Raw genomic sequence first — 24932 nt, 5'->3', positions numbered from 1 at the left:
CTGAAGCCCACTCCGCATTCCGATCATGCTCCAGAGGCTACTGACAGGCAGTGAGGAAGCAATTTGATGCTTCCTCACTTCCTGTTTTAACCCCATTTTTGCCTACAAATGCGCTGCAACTGTGTGCATTGCATGCGGTTGTGGGGCATTTTCGATGCTTCCTAAGACTTGCATTCAAACACCCCCCTCCACTGCCTATTGCAGGTTATAGGGGTTGGTTGGCAGACTGCAGAAACGCAGCTCAACTGCACATTTTTGCTGCCCCCCAAATGCAAGTATAAACAAGGGCTAAAGCTTTGTTCACACTGGTCATACTACAGTGAGGCTGTGTTTAGCTGCAAAGGGATGTACAGGTGTCCTGTGCATCCCCATGCAGGCCGTCCAGTTGATGTCAATTGGCACACAGCAGCTGCACAGGAATGCACAGGTGTTCCATGCATTCCTGTGCAGGCAGTCACATCCATATCAATTGAGATGCAGCGCCTGCATGGACAAAGCCACTGTTCCCAACTTAACATGCATGTGGGTGAACATACATCTACACACACACACAGATGGCAGATCTGTCCTTGCAACTGCTGCTTCCCAATTGATACAAATAGGACTGCCTGCACAGGTAAAAACAGACCTCTATGGGCATATGCATCAGTACACCAGTACACCCCATGTGAATGAGGCCTTGGTAGAAATTTACGAGTTTTGTAAGTTATGCTGTGTTTATGTGTGTGGGGTTTTTAAGTGAAAATAGTGATTTGATTAACATTTGCACAAATATTGCTTGGCCTACTAGTCATGTGCTTTCAGAAAATATTTGGTTTTGAGGGTCTTTTACAAACTCTGAAAGCTGTAAGTGAAAAATGAAAACCTCCAGATTTTTAGATTGGATATTTATATTTTTGCGCATATTTGATTTTTATTATTTTGCAAAAAGGCGCAATTTAAAATTTACAAATAATTGTTATTTATTAACTCAATAGAAGTTAAGCTTTCGTATTTTTTTCTTTTGGTCTTTGTGACATATTAGCCTGTCTGTCCTTCAAATAACTGAATCCCCTACCACCAGAATCTGTCCTTTCCTTTTTCCTTGTCCCCATCCTCACTGGAGGAGTTTTTGCCTTGGCAGTTAGGGGCGTCACTCTGTTCAAGCACTGCCACTCCTTGACTAATATCCCCAACATCATGCAACCAGGCATATTTATTGGGATATGTCAGATCTGGACTGACTTCCCTAATGCTTTTCCCCCTACCCCATATAATTGTCACCTGACTACTCTGCTCTGGTGCCTGCACCTCCATATCTCCACCCACCTCTGTACTGACCCCTGCCAGCACCTGAAGGGTATAGTCCAAACTCAAAATCTTTCGGGTTGGTGATGCTTCTCAGTAGGGATGAGCCGAACACCCCCCTGTTCGGTTCGCACCAGAACATGCGAACAGGAAAAAAGTTCGTTCGAACATGCGAACACCGTTAAAGTCTATGGGACACGAACATGAATAATCAAAAGTGCTAATTTTAAAGGCTTATATGCAAGTTATTGTCATAAAAAGTGTTTGGGGACCTGGGTCCTGCCCCAGGGGACATGGATCAATGCAAAAAAAAGTTTTAAAAACGGCCGTTTTTTCAGGAGCAGTGATTTTAATAATGCTTAAAGTCAAACAATAAAAGTGTAATATCCCTTTAAATTTTGTACCTGGGGGGTGTCTATAGTATGCCTGTAAAGGGGCGCATGTTTCCTGTGTTTAGAACAGTCTGACAGCAAAATGACATTTTGAAGGAAAAAACTCATTTAAAACTACCCGCGGCTATTGCATTGCCGACAATACACATAGAAGTTCATTGATAAAAACGGCATGGGAATTCCCCAAAGGGGAACCCCGAACCAAAATTAAAAAAAAAAAATGACGTGGGAGTCCTCCTAAATTCCATACCAGGCCCTTCAGGTCTGGTATGGATATTAAGGGGAACCCCGGCCAAAATTTAAAAAAAAAAATGACGTGGGGTTCCCCCTAAATTCCATACCAGACCCTTCAGGTCTGGTATGGATTTTAAGGGGAACCCCGCGCCAAAAAAAAAAAAAAAACGGCGTGGGGTCCCCCCAAAAATCCATACCAGACCCTTATCCGAGCACGCAACCTGGCAGGCCGCAGGAAAAGAGGGGGGGACGAGAGTGCGGCCCCCCCTCCCTCCTGAACCGTACCAGGCCACATGCCCTCAACATTGGGAGGGTGCTTTGGGGTAGCCCCCCAAAACACCTTGTCCCCATGTTGATGAGGACAAGGGCCTCATCCCCACAACCCTGGCCGGTGGTTGTGGGGGTCTGCGGGCGGGGGGCTTATCGGAATCTGGAAGCCCCCTTTAACAAGGTGACCCCCAGATCCCAGCCCCCCCCTGTGTGAAATGGTAAGGGGGTACATAAGTACCCCTACCATTTCACGAAAAAAGTGTCAAAAATGTTAAAAATGACAAGAGACAGTTTTTGACAATTCCTTTATTTAAATGCTTCTTCTTTCTTCTATCTTCCTTCATCTTCTGGTTCTTCTGGCTCTTCTGGTTCTTCTGGTTCTTCCTCCGGCGTTCTCGTCCAGCATCTCCTCCGCGGCGTCTTCTGTCTTCTTCTCCTCGGGCCGCTCCGCACCCATGGCATGGGGGGGAGGCTCCCGCTCTTCTCTTCTTCTCTTCTTCTCTTCTTCTTTTCTTCTTTTCTTCTCTTCTTCTCTTCTCTTGCTGGCATGGAGGGAGGCTCCCGCTGTGTGACGGCGCTCCTCGTCTGACAGTTCTTAAATAACGGGGGGGTGGGGCCACCCGGTGACCCCGCCCCCCTCTGACGCACGGTGACTTGACGGGACTTCCCTGTGGCATTCCCCGTGACGTCACAGGGAAGTCCCGTCAAGTCACCGTGCGTCAGAGGGGGGCGGGGTCACCGGGTGGCCCCGCCCCCCCCGTTATTTAAGAACTGTCAGACGAGGAGCGCCGTCACACAGCGGGAGCCTCCCTCCATGCCAGCATGGATTGCGGAGCGGCCCGGAGAAGAAAATGAAGAAGAGAAGAAAAGAAGAAGAGAAGAAGAGAAGAGCGGGAGCCTCCCCCCCATGCCATGGGTGCGGAGCGGCCCGAGGAGAAGAAGATAGAAGACGCCGCGGAGGAGATGCTGGACGAGAACGCCGGAGGAAGAACCAGAAGAGCCAGAAGAGCCAGAAGAGCCAGAAGAACCAGAAGATGAAGGAAGATAGAAGAAGCATTTAAATAAAGGAATTGTCAAAAACTGTCTCTTGTCATTTTTAACATTTTTGACACTTTTTTCGTGAAATGGTAGGGGTACTTATGTACCCCCTTACCATTTCACACAGGGGGGGGGCCGGGATCTGGGGGTCACCTTGTTAAAGGGGGCTTCCAGATTCCGATAAGCCCCCCGCCCGCAGACCCCCACAACCACCGGCCAGGGTTGTGGGGATGAGGCCCTTGTCCTCATCAACATGGGGACAAGGTGTTTTGGGGGGCTACCCCAAAGCACCCTCCCAATGTTGAGGGCATGTGGCCTGGTACGGTTCAGGAGGGAGGGGGGGCCGCACTCTCGTCCCCCCCTCTTTTCCTGCGGCCTGCCAGGTTGCGTGCTCGGATAAGGGTCTGGTATGGATTTTTGGGGGGACCCCACGCCGTTTTTTTTTTTTTTTTTGGCGCGGGGTTCCCCTTAAAATCCATACCAGACCTGAAGGGTCTGGTATGGAATTTAGGGGGAACCCCACGTCATTTTTTTTTTTAAATTTTGGCCGGGGTTCCCCTTAATATCCATACCAGACCTGAAGGGCCTGGTATGGAATTTAGGGGGACCCCCACGTCAGTTTTTTTTTTTTAATTTTGGTTCGGGGTTCCCCTTTGGGGAATTCCCATGCCGTTTTTATCAATGAACTTCTATGTGTATTGTCGGCAATGCAATAGCCGCGGGTAGTTTTAATTGATTGACTTTAAGCATTATTAAAATCACTGCTCCTGAAAAAACGGCCGTTTTTAAAACTTTTTTTTGCATTGATCCATGTCCCCTGGGGCAGGACCCGGGTCCCCAAACACTTTTTATGACAATAACTTGCATATTAGCCTTTAAAATTAGCACTTTTGATTTCTCCCATAGACTTTTAAAGGGTGTTCCGCGGCATTCGAATTTGCCGCGAACACCCCAAATTGTTCGCTGTTCGGTGAACTTGCGAACAGCCAATGTTCGAGTCGAACATGAGTTCGACTCGAACTCGAAGCTCATCCCTACTTCTCAGTGTTACCAGCTACTCCCTTAGATGCAGGACCTGGATTTCCAAGGAAACAACCTGCTCACATTTTGTGCAGCAGTATTTGCCCTCGAACGGATGCTCAAGGAACAGATACATGGAACATGATGTGCAATTAGTCGGCTTGCTATAACCATTGGACATGGTACCCACTAATATATTGGTGAAAATTCTAGAGGGTTAGGAAATATATTTTAAATTAGTGTTAATCTACCTTCCTGATTCTGAACCCTGGTTATTCCCTCACTGTTTGGGGTATCGCGATCACTGATCACACTACCAACAATGTCTTCTCCTCCTGCTTCATGATCACACAGCCCTCAGCATCTTCGCCTCCTGCTCCCTAATCATGTGTCCTTCTGTGTCCAATCCACCTACTCCTAAACTCAAGGCCCCTGGTGTCCTCTCCTCTTGCACCCTAATCCCATAGCCCCCAGCTTTTTCTACTCTTTCTCCCTAATAACATGGTGTCAGAAACCATGATTCAGACCGAGACAGAAGTACAGTTAATCACACTAGTTTACCACTTGACCACTGGGCACTTAAACCCCCTTAATAACCAGACCAATTTTCAGCTTTCAGTGCTCTCACATTTTGAATGACAATAACTCAGTCATGCAACACTGTACCTATATGAAATTGTTGGCCTTTTTTTCACACAAATATAGCTTTCTTTTGGTGGTATTTAATCACCACTGGGTTCTTTATTTTTTGCGCTATAAAAGAAAAAAGACCGAAAAAAAAAACATTTCTTTGTTAATGTTATAAAATTTAGCAAATTAGTGATTTTTCTTCATATATTTTGGCCAAACTTTATACCACTACATATCTTTGGTAAAAATAACCCAAATCGGTGTATATTTTTTGGTCTTTGTGAAAGTTATAGAGTCCAAAAGCTATGGTGCCAATATCTGAAAATTGATCACACCTGAAGTACTGACAGCCTATCTAATTTCTTGAGACCCTAACATGCCAGAAAAGTATAAATACCCCCCAAATGACCCCTTTTTGGAAAGAAGACATTCCAAGGTATTTAGAAAGATGCATGATGAGTTTTTTGAAGTTGTCATTATTTCCCACAATTCTTTGCAAAATCAAGATTTTTTTTTTTCTTTTTTTTTTCACAAAATTCATATTAGTCATATTAGCAAGTTATTTCTCACACACAGCATATGCATACCACAAATTACACCTCAAAACACATTCTGCTATTACTCCTGAGTATGGCAATACCACATGTGTGAGACTTTTACACAGCGTGGCCACATACAGAGGCCCAACGAGCACCTTCAGGCGTTCTGGAGCACCCAGGCCAATTCTGACATATCTCTCCTACATGTAAAAATCATCATTTATTTGCTAGAAAATTACATAGAACCCCAAAACATTATATATGCTTTTTTAGCAAAGACCCTAGAAAATACAATGGCGGTCGTTGCAACTTTTTATCTTGCACGGTATTTGCGCAGTAATTTTTCGAACGCATTTTTAAAAAAGAAGAACAGTTTTGTGCTTTAAAAAAACAAAACAGCAAAGTTAGCTCAATGTTTTTGCATAATGTGAAAGATAAAGTTATGCCGAGTAAATAGATACCTTACATGTCACCCTTCAAAATTGCACACGCTCATGGAATGGCGCCAAACTTCGCTACTTAAAAATCCCCATAGGCGATGCTTTAAAATTTTTTACTGGTTACTAAGGATGAACCGAACACCCCCCTGTTCGGTTCGCACCAGAACATGCGAACAGGCAAAAAATTTGTTCGAACACGCGAACACCGTTGAAGTCTATAGGACTCGAACATGAATAATCAAAAGTGCTAATTTTAAAGGCTTATATGCAAGTTATTGTCATAAAAAGTGTTTGGGGACCTGGGTCCTGCCCCAGGGGACATGGATCAATGCAAAAAAAGTTTTAAAAACTGACTTTTTTTGGGAGCAGTGATTTTAATAAAATGAAACAATAAAAGTGTAATATTCCTTTAAATTTCGTACCTGTGGGGTGTCTATAGTATGCCTGTAAAGGGGCGCGTGTTTCCCGTGTTAAAACTACTCGCGGCTATATGAATTGTCGGTCCGACAATACACATATAAGTTAATTGATAAAAACGGCATGGGATTTCCTTTCAGGTCTGGTATGGATATTAAGGGGAACCCCGTGCCAAAATTTAAAAAAAAAATGGCGTGGGGGTCCCCCTTAAAATCCATACCAGACCCTTCTGGTCTGGTATGGATTAGGAATAGGAATAATAGGAATATGGCTTGACAGGTCCTCTTTACAGTGAGATATGGGGTCAATAAGACCCCACATCTCACCTCTAGGCTGGGAAGCCTGAAATAAATAAAAAAAAACGATCCTGGCTTCAATCGTAGCAGTGAGTCGTTAGAAGCACCTGAGGGCAGCAGGAGGAGGGACATCCCCTCTCGCCTCTCGAAAGAACGATCAAGCAGTGTAACAGCTGCTATGATCATTCTTATGGTGTAGGTAATTGCTGGCTGAAAAAGCTGATATCTGAATGATGCCTGTAGCTGCACCCATCATTCAGATATCCCCGCACAAAGTCAAGGACATCGTATGATGGCCGGCGGGCGGGAAGTGGTTAAAACGCTTTTTTTTAACACAAAGTTGTCCATTTATAAAATATTTCTAACACATAGAATGTACATACCAAAAATGACACCCCCAAATAGATTCTCCTACTCTTCCTGAGTACGGCGATATCACATGTGTGAGACTTCCACAGCCTGGCCACATAGAGAGGCTGAGTACAGCTGAGTATGACTGAGCATGGCGGAGCATGGCTGGGTATGGCAGAGTATGGCTGGGTATGGCAGAGTATGGTTGGGTATCACCGAGTATTGCAGAGTATTGCAGAGTATTGCAGAGTATTGCAGGGTATTGCAGAGTATTGCTGAGCATTGAGGGATGGCTGGGCATGGATAGATGGATGTGACTGCAATTCACACAGAGCAGTGCTGTGGGTACTACAGATCCAGCCCACAGCGCTGCTGTCATCCGATCCCTCCCTCTCTCCACTCACACTGTACCGATTGGTACACAAAGGGGAGAGAGGAACTGGCGTCATGACATGACGCCGGTTTGTTTACATGTGATCGCTCCATCATTTGACAGAGCAATCACATGGTAAACGCCCGTTATCAGCAGCCATCTACCGTGACCCATGATGGACCGGGTCCTCTGGACCCGGTGGTCACGGATGCTCTCGGGTGCGCGCCCCAGGGGGCGCGTGAGAGCAGGATTCTGGGAGGACATCACTATACGCCCTCCCAGAGTTATCCAACCGCCCTGCAGCCGTCATTTGGCTATGGGCTGGTTGGTAACTGGTTAATAATAATAAAAAGGTAAACAGAGTAAGCGTAGTCAATACATAGCCAGAGTTCAGTAACCAGATCGGGTAGTGAGCCAATGCCAATGTCAGAGAGCCAGAGTTCAACGTAGTAGAACAGCAAGCAGGATCAGGAGCCAGAAGGGATGTCAGCCAAGCAAGTCTTCAACAGGAACGCAGGAGAAGTCTCTGAGATGTGACCAAGGCAGAGATGAAGTGAGCTGGACAGCTTTAAGTAGGCAGGACTGATGAGCAGATCATCAACAGTTGAGTCACTGTGGAGAGAAAGGAGCTGGCAATTAGCTGACAGCTAAGCGTCCAGCTCAGAGAAGGAAGGGCTGAGCCCAGCCCTGACACACGGCCCCTGAGGTCCTCTCCTCTTGTTCCTGTTCCTTTCTCCCTGCCTCTGCTTCCTGACCACAGACTACCCCAGCATCCACTCTTCTTTGTCACACAACCCTTGGTGTGGTGTGTCTTCTCTTCCTGTTCTCATCTGCAAACTACCGAGCCTTACTTTCAGCCCTCAGTGCTTACAATGCTCCCAGCTAGGGATACTCACAGCCTTCAGTACTCACACAATGCTCTCAGTTACTCAGTCCTCTAAATGCTTCCAACTACTCTGTCCTCAGCCCAGGCTCTGAAATAAAGTTAAGTGCTGAATGTTAGATTTTTTTTTTCACAGAAACATTTTTTCAGCTAATGGCAGAAAAAAATCAATGTTTAATTTGTTTGGGAAACTCATGAAAATCCAACAATTTCTGCAAGGTTCAGAAGAAAAGCCAAGTGTCAATGGAATAAATAACAAATATGTATGCAAAGTACTATTACCATACAGTTCAATCCAAATGCAATACAGATACTTTGTTATACATCATTCTATGTGGTCCTGCACCCTACAGCTTGGCAGAAAATTGAACTTATTCTATGCACATAAAACATCAATTATATGATGCACAAATTGCCACATTTGTGCAACATTTCACAAATAGGGATTTACATTTTTCGGCACCCATATCTCAGTACACAATCACATATACTGCAATTCATTGTTTATTTGGTGTACTAGAATAATGCCGCGTACACACGAGCGGAATGTCGGTCAGAAAAAGTCCAATGGGAGCTGTTCATCGTATATTCCGACCGTGTGTATGCCCCATCAGACTTTTTCCGTCGAAAATTCAGACGGACTTAGAAAGAGAACATGTTCTAAATTTTTCAGACGGAACTAATTACTATTGGGAAACCCGCTCGTCTGTATGCTGTTTCGACGTACCAAAACCGACGCATGCGCAGAAGCAAGTACGAGACGGAAGCACTCGGTCTGGTAAAACTAGCGCTTGGAATGGAGATAGCACATTCCTCATTCCTCAAATTCTGTGATTTTTTAATGCAGCACATTCTTTTGTGCTTTATAATGCTAGAATAATGAAGTTGTTTTGCTGCTGATATTCACACAGAGTTCTCACAAACTTATTTCTTTATAATTTCTCATGAGCTCATGAATAATCTTTTATTTTTTTAAGCCAGAATAATGGAGAGTCATCTTTTTTATTAATTTTTTATTTCATCAAGATCTCCTTTTTTGTGATTGATCTCCCGAATTTTATATTTATTTTTTGTGTGTCAAGTTACCACAATAACATTATTATCTTGTATTTTTTAACCTCAAGGAGGCTGATTGGTGTCCCTTGTTAATTTGACATTGTCTTTTTTAAAATGTACCTGCCTACTCACAAACAAACTGTCCTTTTTGAATAAAAACACATAGGCAAGTATTTTCCAAAAATAAAATATCCATTTATTCTGGGTAACAAAATAAAAATGAAGGCAACGCTGGAGAAACTTTTGGAATTTGTGAAGCCTTTTGGCCCCCAGGGCACACATAAAGTCTGTGTAAAAAAATTGTTATCTTGAGGAGTCCATATAATAGTGATCACAACCTGGTCCAGGACTCCCAGAGATCAGGACCAGCAGCAGATGACATATATGTCCCCAGGCTGTGGTACTACACCAGCCTGTGTCTTCTGTCAGACCAGACTGAACCCAGGCCATCACTTTCTTCTCTTTGCTGCAGCCTTCCCTCCATGCTGCCCTGCACCCTTCCCTGTACCCTTCCCTGCAGCCTTCCCTGCAGCCTTCCTTGGAGGCTGTGGCTCTGGTGGTGGACTTGTGGCAGGAGGAGGAGGATGGGAGAGATCATATATGTGGCTGTTCTCAGTCAGCTGGCCCCTCAACCCCCTCTGAAGGGCCTCAACAATTATTCCCTCAGAGAGGAAGCATCGGCATTTCTCCAATTTAAACAATCTTGTGGCTGGATAGCAGCCATAGGCCTCTTCAGCGTCGGGTTGGCTTCAGAGGACATTGCTTGCTTCCCTAATGAGGCCCAGTGCTGTTTCCTCCGTCATCTTCCCCTTCCTGGGCCTTTGCGTTTGAAGGCAGAGAGGAGGCACCTGGGATTGGATGAGGCTCCTACTGGGGCCAGCCACCTCCTGGCTGTCACTGGGCATGGCCACCTCCTGGCTGTCACTGGGCACGGCCTCCTCCTGCCTGCCACTTTCCAGACCCTCGTCCTGGCTGAGCTCATCCTGTGTATAAAAAAGGGACATAGTTTTAGTTTTTGCTTCATTAATCACACACAATTTTTAGCTCATGACTTGCAAATTGAATGTTAATAAATAGAAAATAAATAGAAAAGACTATTATTCTGACCCCAGAATTTTTGATTCTTGTCCCAAACATTTTTGGCCACTACTGTCTAATGATTTAAAACAAAGTGATTTACATATCAATAATAATTTATCAATTTTAACATCTAGTTAACATCATTACTATTAGGTCAATAAATATGTATAGAAATAATATACCTGGCTCCAGCTGGGCGCATTCACTTCTTCCAGGATGGAAGGCCCAGGTTGTTCCTCGTCAACCTCTGCTGGGGTTGAGGGAAGGGTGAAGGGAAGGCTGCAGGGAAGGGTAGAAAGTGATTCCCTGGCTTCAGTCTGGTCATCCAGAAACCGCAGTTTGTTGAAGTACCACAGCCTGGGTACATACATTTGCGCTGCTGCTGCTCCTGATCTGAGTGATTTCTGTATCTTATTACGCTCCTTCTTATACATGTTCCTCAAGATCCAAATTTTACTTTCCAAAAACTGGATGGTTGCATCGGGGACCCGTCTTCACAAATCCCAGAAGTTTCTCCAGCGTTGACCTCCTAGCTTGTTTATTATAATATAAGCTGTGTTTCACCTCCCACAATTTCCTCATCTCCCTGTATCTGTCTATGAAACTGGACATGAATTCTGGGTCCTTAAAGTGATTCATCTTTTCTGTAAGACAATAAACAAGACAAAAACACTAATGTAAACCTAAACTCTCATAATCTTATCCCAATATAGGCCTCAATCTTGAAGCAGTATAGGCCACTGATGGCCCAAGTTCAAACTTTACCTTTGTTATAACATTAGTCGCTTATGGTCCTCTTTCCTCCACACACAGAACGTGCGTAAGACACACGCATGTTAACTTTTTACATTTGGTCATGCCTATTTGTCTAAAAATAAGTTTAGTACATTACTGTCTAGATGTGTTTGTAACTCGAATGAAATGCAAGCTGGATTAAGTGGTAATGTAAGGAGAGGACACTCAGCAGCTGTTTACACAGCTGGACTCAGGAGCAATAGTGTGGAACACAAGAACAAACTTTTTAAGTGTCCCACACAGGTGCTCCAGTGGATACTTGGGGTGTCTCCATGTGGGAAAATTGTCACAAAAAGGTAAGTATTCCAGCTTTGGTAAGGTAAAAAATCATTTTTTCAGCTTGGAACCCAAAACAGACCCAAAACAGACCCAAACCCAAAACAGACAATTGTACCGCACTTCCAAGCAATGTTTCATATTCCTATTTCTTGACTCAAATATTTGTGTGCTAATTATACCTTTTGTTTCATTCTCATAGGGGAGAAAAGACTCGGAGGACACCACTCAGAGGACACCAGGGACCCCCCACCTCAAAAAGAAGGGGAACTCAGAAAAACAACACACCCCGAGAATCTGGAGGAAGGAGAGATGGAGGAAGTCAATGAAATTGTCACCACAACAGGTGAGTGTCTGACACCCCAGCTTCAGGTAATATATGTATGCCTGCATATTTATTTATTTTTTTTTTTTTAAACACTTTATTGGATTTTATTGGAAGTATGAAAGGCAGTACAGTGGTGGATTTACACAGAAGAAGTATTCCACGATCTACATAAAGTTTCATAACAAGCGTAAACTATACGGTACCAAGTGAGTGAAAATTTTTTCAGACAGAATTACAGAGGTCTACAGTAATAGTGTGTTAGTAAGTACATTGCATGTTACAAGGGTACAAATGAGAGAGAGCAAGGACATTTCCAATGTTTAACATGGGATTCTCTGGTTCCATGTATTGAGCATACCAGGTGTGAGGTGGATTCTATAGTAGTCGCAAGGGGTTGTAAGGTAATTTTCAGTTACTAGCGTGGTATAAAGTATTGTTATTGTAGCAGATCTGGACCGACGGTAATAGTGTTACCCACAATCCTGGGCACCCCTATAGGGTACTAACTGTGCCCAGTGTAGGTACAGAAATTTGCTTAATATTGGGGCATGTCGGTAATGTGCATTGTGTAGAGTGCGAATCACCAAAATGTCAATATGGGTGGCGTATAAAAGGGAATAGGCTATGCAGTATGCCTGAGCTGACGTGAGGTAGAGAAGGGGGGGATAGGGGGGTGGTAAGACGAAGGATCAGGATGATATAATTAATGGTTAGTGTGTTAGCGGGCTATCCGGCCGGTGTCGTCTCCTGAGGTAATAGTAGGTGGGTTGGTTTGCATGCCTGTGGAATGTGATTTCCTGAAATGGGTCCAACATGCCCATGTATCAGTGTATTTGGATGGTGAGTCGGATGCTTGGTGTATGAGATTCTCTATGTCAGCTATCCTGTCCACTCTCCGGATCCACTCTGGGATCGAGGGGGGTGATGTGCTTCTCCAATGTACAGGGATGCATAGGTTTGCCGCATTAATAAGATGGAGAGTTAGTGACTTCTTGTATACACGTTGGGGGATCGAAGTATGATGGAGTAAGTATTGCGCTGGGGTGTAGTCAGGGGTGTATGTTGTGATCTGGGTGATTAGGCTGTGAATCGCGGCCCAATAGGATTGAATGAGTGGGCATTCCCACCATATGTGAAGAAGGGAACCCCGGGCTGCGTTACATCTCCAGCAATTTGGGGATATTGTAGGTAGAAATTTGTTAATTTTATCGGGAGTTCTGTACCATTTTGAGTATATTTTGAACCTGCATTCTTGTGTCGCTACGTTGCCGGAACATTTGTGAATATGGTAGAGCACATTTCTCCAATCATCTGTGGTTAAGGTTGTGTTCAGGTCAGTTTCCCATTGACTTAGCAGAGCAACATTTGTGATGTTTGGATGAGTGGAGAAAAGTGTGTGGATGGTCGAAATGAGGTGTCTTTGGGGTTCGTTTCTGGAGCAGAGCTGTTCGAAGGGTGTAAGTTCCCTATGAATGTTGTCTTTGTGTTGGAGGCTTTGCAAGAAGTGACGGATTTGTAGATAGTTGTAGAAGGGGATGTGATATTCTGGAAATTTAGTGGTCAGCTCCGAGTATGGTAATAGAGTTCCTTGGTGGCATAGCTGTTGCGCTAGAAGCCGGAGTCTATGTGGTTTCTTGGTTGGGTGGATTATGTGGACGCCCGGTGTAAATTCCGGGTTATCTTCGATAGGTGTCATTGGTCCCGACGCGGGTTGGAACTTGAGAATTTTGCATGATTTCATGAAGTTGATTAGGGTGGAGTTGATTAAGGGATTCGCAGTGGCGGTTTGCGGGACAAATTTTGGGTTGATCCAAGGGAGGAGTTTCAAAGGGGTTTTGGTAAAAGCATTTTCCAACTGCACCCAGTCTTTTTCTTTGCCGTGTACGTGCCAATCCACAATTCTAACTAAATGGCAGACCTGATAGTAGATTTGTAGGTCAGGAACTTGCAATCCTCCTTGTAATTTGGAGGTTGTCAGTTTGTGCCAATTCAATCTGGGCTGTTTGGATTGCCAGATGAATTTTCTACACATCTTTTTGTACGAGGCAAAGAAGGACTGCGGGAGCAATATTGGTATGGTTTGTAGAAGGTAGAGCAATCTAGGTAGAACGTTCATTTTCAAGATGGCAATCCTTCCAAACCACGAGAATGGTCCAGTCTGCCACCTCTGGAGATCACCCTCGATGGCTTGTAGGATCGGCAAGAAGTTAAGCCTAAACAAATCTGATAAAGCAGTGGGTATGTTAATGCCAAGGTATTTTATGGCTTGCGTTTCCCATCCAAAAGGGAAACTATGTTTGCATTGTGTGACCGTCTCTTGTGTTAATGAGATGTTGAGTGCCTTGGATTTGGAGAAGTTTATTTGTAGGTTCGATAAGAATTTAAAGAGGGCAAAATCTTTGAGTAGATTCGGGATGGTAGTGGTCGGTTCTGTAAGGAAGAGGAGAATATCATCTGCGTACTACTTTGTAGTGTGTTTGATTGATTTGGACGCCTTTGATGTCAGGGTTTTCTCTAATTTTGCGCAGCATGGGTTCCATTGTTAGTATGAAGATCAAGGGGGATAATGGGCATCCCTGTCTAGTACCGTTGGACACGGAGAAGGCACCCGACAGTCCACCGTTCACTCGGACTTTGGCTGTGGGAGAGGCGTAGAGGACCATAATCATATTGATGAGTCTCGACGGGAGGCCTACGAAATGTAGGGTAGCTTCCATAAAATCCCATGCCACCCTGTCGAACGCCTTCTCCGCGTCCAAGGATAGAAAGAAGCCCTTAGTACTAGTGGAAGTCAGCCAATGGTGTATGTTTAAAGCTTTGGTAGTATTGTCTTTAGCTTCTCTGCCGGGGACAAAACCTACTTGGTCTGTGGTGATTAAATTTGGGATCAGGGGTAGAAGGCGATTTGCTATGGCTTTGGCGTATAACGTAACGTCTACGTTAAGTAGAGAAATGGGGCGGTAATTAGAGACCAATTTGTCATCTTTCCCTGGTTTGGGGATAAGGGTGATGTGAGCCTCTAAGAGATCTGTGGGGGCCGTATTGGTAGGGGAGAGGTTGTTAAAGGCCGTGACCAGTTGAGGCAAAAGTATATCAGGGAATGATTTGTAATATCCGACCGTCAGCCCATCTGGACCAGGGCTTTTGCCCGGTTTCATCTGTTTTAGTGCAAGCGTTATCTCTTCCGCCGTTAAGGGGACGTCAAGAGATGCGGAGTCTTCGGTCCGGATGGGCGAGGGAGCGTATTGTGATAAGAAGTTATGGATTGCCTCATTCCGGTCTGTCAGAGTGAAGGATGATTGAGGGGTGCGAATGTTGTACAGGTTGGTGTAGTAGCGCATGAATTGCTCCGCTATGTCATCAGATTTTACCATAGTTTTACCCGAGGGGTCTACGATGGAGTGTATGGTGTGGGCCGCTTTTTTCGCTTGTAGTGCTCTAGCCAGCATCTTCCCTGATTTGTTGCTGTATTCGTAAAAGCATTTTTGTGTAAGCATGTATTTCCTCTTGATGTTGTTGTGTAATTCGTCTAGGAGTTCGGTTCGTAGTTGTGTCAGTTCAGACAGCGCTTCTAGAGCTAGAGATGCCTTGTGTTTACGTTCTAAAGCGGAAATACGTGTGGTTAGGTCCTCCAGTTTTGCTTTCCTTAGTCTGTTTCTGTGCGCGGCCTGTGACAAGAATGTGCCTCTTATGACACATTTGTGTGCAGCCCAGACTATTTCTGGAGCAGTGTCGTCCCGACCGTTTTCTGAGAAATAGTTATTTAAGTGTTCGGAAATCTTGTGGGAAATTTCAGTGTCTGTGAGTAGGGAGTTGTCTAGGCGCCATATGTGAGAGCGGGCAGTTTGATTAGGAACGTGTAGGGTTATAGAGATCGGGTTATGATCTGCCATTATCATCGGTTCAATTGAGGACTTGTGGAGTGCAGGAAGATCGGATTGGGAGATGAAGAAATAATCTATTCTGGAACATTTGGAGTGTGGTGGGGAGAAGAAGGTAAAGTCCTTAACTGTGGGATGAAGTGTGCGCCAGGCATTGTGTAGTAATAGTTCTCTGAATTGTGTTTTGATCGCACGTAAAGCCCTGTAGGTAGAGGATGAGGTGCCGTTGGATGTGTCGAGGGAGGGATCGAGAGGGACGTTGAAATCGCCCCCTACTATAAGGCTGCCTGTGCTAAAAGTTGTGAGGAGTTGTAGTGTACGGCGGAAGAACGGTACTTGTCGGGAGTTTGGAGCGTATAGGTTAGCAATGGTGAAGGTCTTGTTGTGCAGAGAGCCCTTGAGGAACAAGAATCTCCCCAAAGGGTCTCGGTGTATATCAGTGACAACGAATGGACAGTTTTTTGATATGAGGATGCATACTCCTTTCGATTTGGCTTCATCATTGGTTGCGTGATATACAGTTGGGAAGTGTTTGTTCTGCAGTTTGGGGACTGCATCGGATCTAAAGTGTGTTTCTTGGATGAGCGCGATGTGGGTGTTGGATTTTTGCAAAGAGGTGAGTAGGAGAGACCGTTTTTCGGGTGTGTTAAGGCCCCTTATGTTCATAGAGCGCAATGTGAGTGTGGAGTGTAGAGGAGCTTGTGCCGCGGTGTAGGCAGCGTGATCCATGACCTCCGTCAGGGTAAGGGTGGGTATGCACTTAGGGATTATGTGGTGAGGGGGTGCGCTATTCAGAGTTTCAACAGTAGCTTAAATCGTTTCAAACATGGCACAGGGGAAAAACCGAAGAGGCAGCAGAGGGATCGGTAGAGTCTGCTGTCTCGTAGGGATAATGTATTCGGACAGGTACAGAGCACTGATGGTCTCCAATCCGTGGAATCCGGATTGGCGAACCTCACCGCAACTGTGTGGGGGTTGGCGAAGATCTGGCACAAGTGGGTTAACGGGTTGTTAAGGTATGGAGACAGGTGTAGCCTGCCATCCTATGACCAGTGGAGTTTGAGTAAGGTGGTGATTGATGTATGTCAAGATCTCGGCGGAGCATGTGAGGTCCAGTTAGGAGGTAGAGTAGGATCAAGGCAGGGGTCTATGAGCGAGAAGTGCGTCTGTGTATATATATTGGTACCTAGAACGCTCGTCTAGGAATCGTGACAACCACTTTAGTAATAGTGCTTCCATCGGTCGGACACTGAAGTCCTGTCTTCCAGTTCGGTCTCCTATATAGGTGACCGTAGATAGCAGTGCCTATCTCAATGTTCCTTCAGGGGTGTAATAGGAGAGCTTGGGTGTAAGGCCACCTAAGAGGGCCATTTGTGGTGCATGGTGGGGTAGGGGTCAAACAGACCCGAATGTACTGTAGTCAATGCCCAGTACCCTGTATTGCAGTAGGCTGTGTAATAACATTACAAACAGTTTGTAATAGATAACCTGAGGTATTAACTTACCCATAAGCAAAACATAACAAAAACTTAATTCTTAAAAAGAAAAAGAAAAGTCAATGTGGAGGTAAAGTGCACATTAAGTAACGTGCAGGGTGTGCATGCAAAAGAGTTTCGGTGTCCTGCAGAGCCATCAGCAGAGCCACGGAAAGGGGGTGCAGGCGTCAGAGCAGAGTACCTGATTGGTGTGGGAAAGTCAAACCTCCCGTCGGGGTAGGTGGTGTCCGGCTTGGACGGTAGGTGTTTCCAGCCAGGGGGGTTCGATTGCATCAGCGAGCCTGGTGTGTTCTCGTAAGATTGTGTGGCGGTATCGCATCTGAGCTCCGTTCTTGCGCAAAAGGGCGTGCAGTATGCGTTGTAAGAGTTCCACTGGTGAGCAGCAGGGTGTTGTCAAGCCGAGGAGTGTCCATTCGAGTCAATCCCTGCCGTCGGAGTGGAGGAGTGGCTGCAGATCTGCAGGGGTCTTGCGAAGAGCCGGGCGTGAGGACCGATGGTGTCTGGTAGGTAGTGATCCGTGTCCGGTGGAGAAAGCGGGTCGTCCGCGAACCTCAGCATCCGGCGCGGCGATGATGACAGGTGCATGAGGTGCCGGAAACTAGTGTGCTACCTGGAAGGTCACGCCCAGGTACCAGAAGGCTCTCGCTATCGCGGTGCAGTCTGGTAGTTGTAGTAAGTCAAGTCTGCTTCTGACCTCCGTGGTGAGAATGAGGACATTACGTGGTAGCAACCCACGAGCATGGTGGTTGGGAAACAGGGTGAATATTCCTGTCACGTTGCTCCGGGGGGGCAAAGAGCCCGGTATGGCAGTGCGAGAAGAAAATAAAACGTAAAAACCTTAGAATCCAAAAAACAACTGAATAAAAGAACGGTGAAAAAAAAGCTGTGTCTGGGTCATCAATTGTAAAGGCCATCCAGGGGGAGAGACAGGCAGTAGGGCCCAGGTGGTCACAGCCTACTGTGGAGAGCATCAGCGTCCCCTCCTGGCTCTCCTGGAGGTGGGAGAGTGGGGGCTGTGATCGCGACGGTTTGAACGGTGCGCACCATGAGGCAGTGTGTTAGAGGGAGATCTTCTTCTCCGTAGGCCTGCGTTAGAGGCTTCCATGGGTTCCTCAGTTGGATGTTCTCTGCGGATTGTGGAGCGCCGAAAATCTGCATACCAGTTGGGTACCTCTACTCTCGGTATGTGCAGAGTGTCGCAGAAGGTCGAGAGATCCTCAGGAACTTTAAGGTAAGCTGTGCGGCCATGTGAGGTGGCAGCTAAGCAAAATGGAAATTTCCATTTGTAGGTGATGTTGTTGGCGCGTAGAGCATCTAGCAGGGGTTTCAGGTCACGGCGGTGCTGGAGGGTGATGCCCGACAGGTCCTGGTATATTTGAACAATCTTCCCCTCGTGTACGATCTGTGGTACACCTCTGGCCTGCTTAAGTATCTCTTCTTTGACTCGAAAGTCTGTGAGGCAGCAGATGATGTCCCTAGGGGGATCAGTGTCTTTCCCTTTTGGCCGCAGGGCCCTGTGGATCCTCTCCAAGTCAATTGGCGTCTGTAATGGTCTGCGTAAGAGGCCGTTGAATAGGCTGATGGTAGATTGAGCAATCTGGTCGCCTTCGATGGATTCGGGCACTCCTCTGACCCTCAAGTTATGGCGTCTGCCGCGGTTGTCAAGATCCTCGAGGTGTCTCTGCATTTCCTTCATTTGAAGCATGTGAGTGTCGACATGCCTCGTTGTTTTGCGTAGCTGCAGTTCTTGACGGTCCGCCATTTGTTCCGCCGCCTGTACTCTGTCAGAGAGGGCGCGGATGTCAATGCGTAACTCAGAGATAGCGGCAGAGAGAGTGTCTTTGATGTCTGCGGCTATCATTCTTAAATCCTGAATGTTCAGCTGAGGTACTGGACGGTCCTCCGTCGCGTTCCCGTTCGCCTGGCTAGACGGTAAGGGCTGTGGTATAGGGCCCGGTTGTGAGGAGATCATGGCCTCTGAGGTGTTATGGCGTGTAGGCACCATATTGCCTCTGCCCGACCGGAACATTTCAGGGATATTGGAGTGTCCTGTGGTGCCCGATTGTTCCCTAGGAGAGCGGGATCGGGAGGTCGAGGTATTCCGGGATGCTGTCCCCATGTTTTATCCGAGCTGGGGGTGTCCGTGTCACCGATAAGCAGATGAAAGGTCGTCGGATGGCAGGAGCTATTGAGTTAAGCAGCCATCTTCATGCCAGGTCAGGCCACGCCCCCCGCCTGCATATTTATAATACATGTTTTTACTCTAATTTTTAGGTGATGTGCTGGTTGTGGAAGAGCAAGCTGAACATTTCACAAGTGACAGCGCACAAAGGCTAATACAAGACATCATGGTGTGGAATGGTGAACTTGACATCATAAGGAAGAAACTCAATGTTATGGAACAACAAATGAAGAACATGACTGATGTGTTGGGAAGAATCTAAATTTCTTCTAAATGCCACCATTTTCCCATTTTTTTGGACTATAAACAAAAACTTTTTTTTTTGACATTTTGAAAGCCAAATTTTAAAGATGCACATGGTGTGTCAACATGTGCTATCTGCCAGCAGGGGATATCAATGTACGTGTTTTGTGGGTGCAACCCTTCCTCGTAACTCTAGTAGGTAAGAGGAAGTGGTTGCACCCCAAAACATGTCCATTGATGCCCCATGATGGGAGATAGCACATGTTGACATTAAGCATGGGATCAGGAGGGAAATGCCCATTTTGACTCCCAAATTGTGTGCATCTTCAAAATTTGGCTTTTACAGGGGTGACATCACCCAATCTGATGAAGGCAATATCAAGACATTTTTGACACTATAATGTCTGATATTGCCTTCAGTTTTTCTACGTTGAACTTTGTAAGTTCCAGAGTTGGGTGTGTTATGTTTAGAAACATGCGTGTTTATAACAAAAAAATAAATTTAGAAAAAAATGAGAAAAAAAAATTAAAATGTTGCTGCAAAATTTTATAACGCACATCTGAATGTGCACAGAGTAAAACATTTGCTAATGAACAATGTGTGGCTTCTTATTTTAATGCTCAATACCAGTTTTGTAGGTAATTTTGTGTTTACAGTGACAATGGGGCTTATTTACTAAAGTAAAATCCACTTGGCACTGCAAGTGCACTAAGAGAACCTAGAAGACAGCCAAAAAGAAACACAAGCAATAAAGAAAATGCAAGATTGTATCAGATATTATTTTTTTATTATTAAAATAATATTTAGACATTGTCTGGCATTGCAATGGCCCTCCTACCTGTAAAATAATTGACATATTTATTCCGAACTTCACGGGCACTTTGGGGTGCCAAGCCAGGACGGACAGTATCCAGGCCCATCAGAGGATTTGAAGGAAGTCCGGCCTAAGGCCCAACTGAGGCTATATAATTGTGGGCATTTTTTCTTAAAAAATTGTGCAATATGCAGCAGGATAAAATGATGTGGTTGAGCTTGTATTCTACCATGTGTATGGCTGTCAGAAACAGGCGGAACCGGCTGGCCATTATCCCAAAGGCATTCTCAGCGACTCTTCTGGCTCTGGCCAGCCAGTAGTTAAAAACCCTCCTCTCTGGGGTGAGGGTCCTCTGGGGAAATGGCCTCATCAGGTGCTCGCCCAGACCGAATGCTTCATCTGCAAGAAAGACGAACGGGAGTCCTTCAACGTTGTCCGCATCAGGTGGAAATCCCAGGCCACCACTCTGGAGCCATTGGTAAAACTCCGTCTGGGCGAAGACTCCTCCATCCAACATCTGGCAATTCTTCCCCACGTCCACATAGAGCAGGGATATACAATTAGCGGACCTCCAGCTGTTGCAGAACTACAAGTCGTATTGTGCCGACACCACCGCCATTAACACTATACTATTAAACCCCTTATAGTTATAATAGTAAGACCCCGAATAGGGTGGTGGCACGATGTGGACGTGCTTCTCATCTATAGCCCCTCCACAGTTGGAAAAGTCCTAACGGTCAGCAAAATGGGAGGCCACAGTCTGCCATTCCTGTGACATTGAAGTAAACTGTGGAGTCAAAACAGAAAAATATATATTAGTCCTTTTGCACATAACATTGCAAGCAGATTAGACACAAACATTCTTGGCCAACATCAGTATAACATTTATTTTAAGGAGTATTTTCAGACAAAAATATAAGGCCCACTTATCATATTCCCCCCCCAATGGCCCATTGTAAAAATTTTAGGGGGGAAGGGTTCGAGCTGAGTTTGGGACCACAAAAAAAAGCCTATGGCACTCTGCCTTAATTTAAGGACAACAATAACATTTGTACACATTTTAGGGGGTGTTTGGGGTAAAGCACTACAATGGAGCTGACAAAATACATTGTTAAGTAACTAGGCTAGGTGTATATGGGTCCAGGATAGCATGCTGGGGAGGTTAGTGAAGGCAAATATGCATGAAGGACAAAAAAGGAGCATTAAAAGATTACAGCATCTCAAACAACGCTGATGACTCTGTAAACCGTGGGATGGCCAAGATCTCCTCTGGCCATGGCCCTGCAAGCCAGTGGATGCCAAAAATGACAGCATAATGTACAGTAACTGCTGCATCCATCACAACCTGAGGAGAGGACATGGACTTCGCAGGGATAAACATGGCAATCCCATTCCAATGCTGGAGGAACTCGTCCCACATGTGCAGGTCAGCGAAAGCTGCAGCATCGAGCTTGAACCGAGAGTCTGAGTCAGGGGCTGATGGCAACAAAGCCAATAACCTTGATAAAAAAGACCTACCCTGAGGAATGATTCTCATTGTGAAGTTTAATATACCTAACAAAGATTTCAACTCCACTCTGGAACAAGCCTGAGAGAAAGTAAAACAGTATGAACTGCATGGCCTGTGTATCCAGAGTGATCCCCAAAAAGGTAAGCGCCGTCACCAGGCCTTCCGTCTTCTAGACTGCCAACGGGACATTGAGCGCTGCAAAAACTGACAGTAACTTCAGTAGATCAGCAGGGGCCTGCTTGGGACTCACTATGAGGAGGAAATCATCCAAATAGTAAATGACTTCATGACAACCCTTCACATGAGAAAGAATCCAACTGAGCACCTGCGCAAAGATATCAAACAACCAGGGGCTGCTTTTAGAACCAAAGGTGAGTTTGGTGGCAGAATAATACAGCCCCCTCCACTTTAGCCCGTGCTACTGCCAGAGTGATGGTATGATTGTAAGGAGTTTAAACGCACCTGCTATGTCTGCATTGGACAGCCAAGCACCCACCCCAACCCTGATTTGTTGTATTGCCTGATCCACAGATGCATATTTCAATTAAAATTCTTTCAACGGAATCAAGGAATTTAAGCTAGGTACTTTAGAGCAATGAGGGGTGGACAAATCATAAATTAAAGATAGTTTATTTGAAAACTTCCCTTTGACCAACCCAAGAGTATTGACCCTCCAATATCAGAAAGGTGACAAAGAAAATGGCCCAATGACAAAACATTTGTCCAGTTCAGACTGGAGCAGTGCGTCTACTGCCTCCGTATCTGCCACTGATGACCTAAATTTAGGACTTTTAAATGTGTCTGACGGCAAAGTGATGAACCCTGTGTGGAAGCCCCTCGTGAAACCCTCCGCCAGAAACAGACACAAACTAGAAGAAGGGTGAGAGGTCAAATAAGCCTGTAAATCTGCCACGTTGATGCGGCTTGGTCAACTGCTCTTACCCTGTCTGAGAGAACAGGTCAACTTCGAGTGGGCCCTAAAACAGCTGGAGCATACGTACAAAAGACGGCACCGACTGTAGTTACACACATCATGATTAAAATTATTGCAAATCTGAGATTTCCCCAGATACCGAAAAGGTGGACCTAACTTATCAAAATTAGCCCCCTGAGGGGGGCGGAGTTAGCCGGAGTCCAAGATGGACGTGTGAGAGCAGAGCTCCAACACCAGCGGGAACAACGCGGCTCACAGCACCTTGCCAGTGGCAGATACTAAGCCCAAACCAAGGCGTTCCGGTCCGCAAGAACCCAGGGAACGCACCGAGACCATGACCAGAAGAAAAAAGGAAGGGAACCGGCCGATGAGACTGACGGAGTTTTACTCCTATGAGGCCAGGCAAGATGGCGCCGGCCCGGCATCCACGCCGCAATCCGCGGCTAAAAACAACAGCAAACAGATGAAAACCCAGAAAAGAAGCAGCCCTCCTAAAGATTCAACTTCTCCACCAGCTACCCCATCAACAGGGAGTCCAGAGAAGTCACGATTCAAGGCGGATGCCATGGATGACAGCACTGAGGTGAGCTCTCCCCCTGACTCAGGCGATGATACTAGGGAGCTGCCTGACTCCATTGATACATTCCCTACAAACGGCCAGCCTGTCATGGACACTATGTTAAAAGAAATGTTAGTATCACTGAGAGGATCACTGCATTCAGACATGATCTCCTTTATGCATAAATTCAGCAATGAGATCAAATCAGTAACTAACAAAGTGACCCATATAGAACATAAAATGGGGGAATACGCCACAACCATCAATAACCTGGTAGATGCAAATGAAGCTAAAGAGGCAGACATAGAGGGGATCAAGGCCAAAATGGCGGACATTGAGGATAGATCCAGAAGGAATAATGTGAAGATCAGAGGGGTCCCAGAAACGGTTAAACAACAAGATCTGAGGGACTATGCCACCCAGCTATTCACAGCCATATTACCAGATCTAACAGCATTAGACCTCACGGTGGATAGGATCCATAGGTTACCTAAACCCGCCTACCTAGGAGAAGATATACCGCGGGACGTGATCCTGCGCCTACACTTCTACCAAACTAAGGAAAGAATAATGGCGGCTGCAAGACAGAAGGAAGCGATTCCTTCGCCATACTCAAACCTGCAATTCTACGCAGACTTATCACAATATACGCTACAAAAAAGGAGAAATATGACAACCCTAACTAAAGCACTCAGAAACCACAAAATTGGATACAAATGGGGATTCCCAACCAAACTGATCGTAACAAAAGAAGGCAAGGAGTATGTAATGGACTCCTTGGCCAAGGGCATGGCACTACTTAGCTCCTGGGGGATAATCCCGGACAAACAGTCACCCCCTGGGTCAGGAAGCCCCAACATTAGCCCGAGTCCAGAATGGCGCACGGTCGATCGCAGGAATGCCCGCACTCACCACTGATACCAGCATGGGCAAGTTACATTACCAAAGACCCGCGTTGGAGTACATATTTACACTCCGTTAAGTTTGTTTAAACTTACTACCCACAAGTTAATACCTGAGTGACTGAGTGTCACACTTTAACGAACATACTAGTTGGCACACAGCCACGAATGTTGAACCTCGGTTCCTACAAGTTTTTTTTGTTTTGTTTTCTTCTCTTTTTTCCTTTTTTCTCTCTTTTCTTCTCACCCCGACAGTCAAGACCATTGCTTCACACCTGGGAGGATGTTGCATCAATCAAGAACAGGAGATCTCCAAGCACAGCAAAAAATCAATATCCGGATCAGGCATACAAGCGAAGTAAGTGCAACCTATATCATACACCAATCACACCATCACATAAACCGAATACATGGCAGTGAATTTCCTGACCATTAATGCAAAAGGACTAAACCACCCGGCCAAGCGAAAGTCCTTATGGAAGGAAGCAATCCAAAAAAACAGCGACATCCTATGCACACAAGAAACCCACTTTCACGTTGACGCACCACCTAAATGCTCCCATCCGAGATTCCCCCATATTTTCTGCGCAAATGCAAAGACCAAAACGAAAGGGGTAATGATAGCAATTAAGGACACTATCACATTCATCCTACATAAGATCTTACTGGATCCACATGGCCGCTACATAATTATGGAGTGCGACC

Source organism: Aquarana catesbeiana, linkage group LG05 (assembly GCF_042186555.1).
Source record: "Aquarana catesbeiana isolate 2022-GZ linkage group LG05, ASM4218655v1, whole genome shotgun sequence".
NCBI classification, from domain to species: Eukaryota; Metazoa; Chordata; class Amphibia; order Anura; family Ranidae; genus Aquarana; species Aquarana catesbeiana.
The sequence above is the reverse complement of the archived record's forward strand: the minus strand, read 5'-3'. Positions refer to the sequence as shown.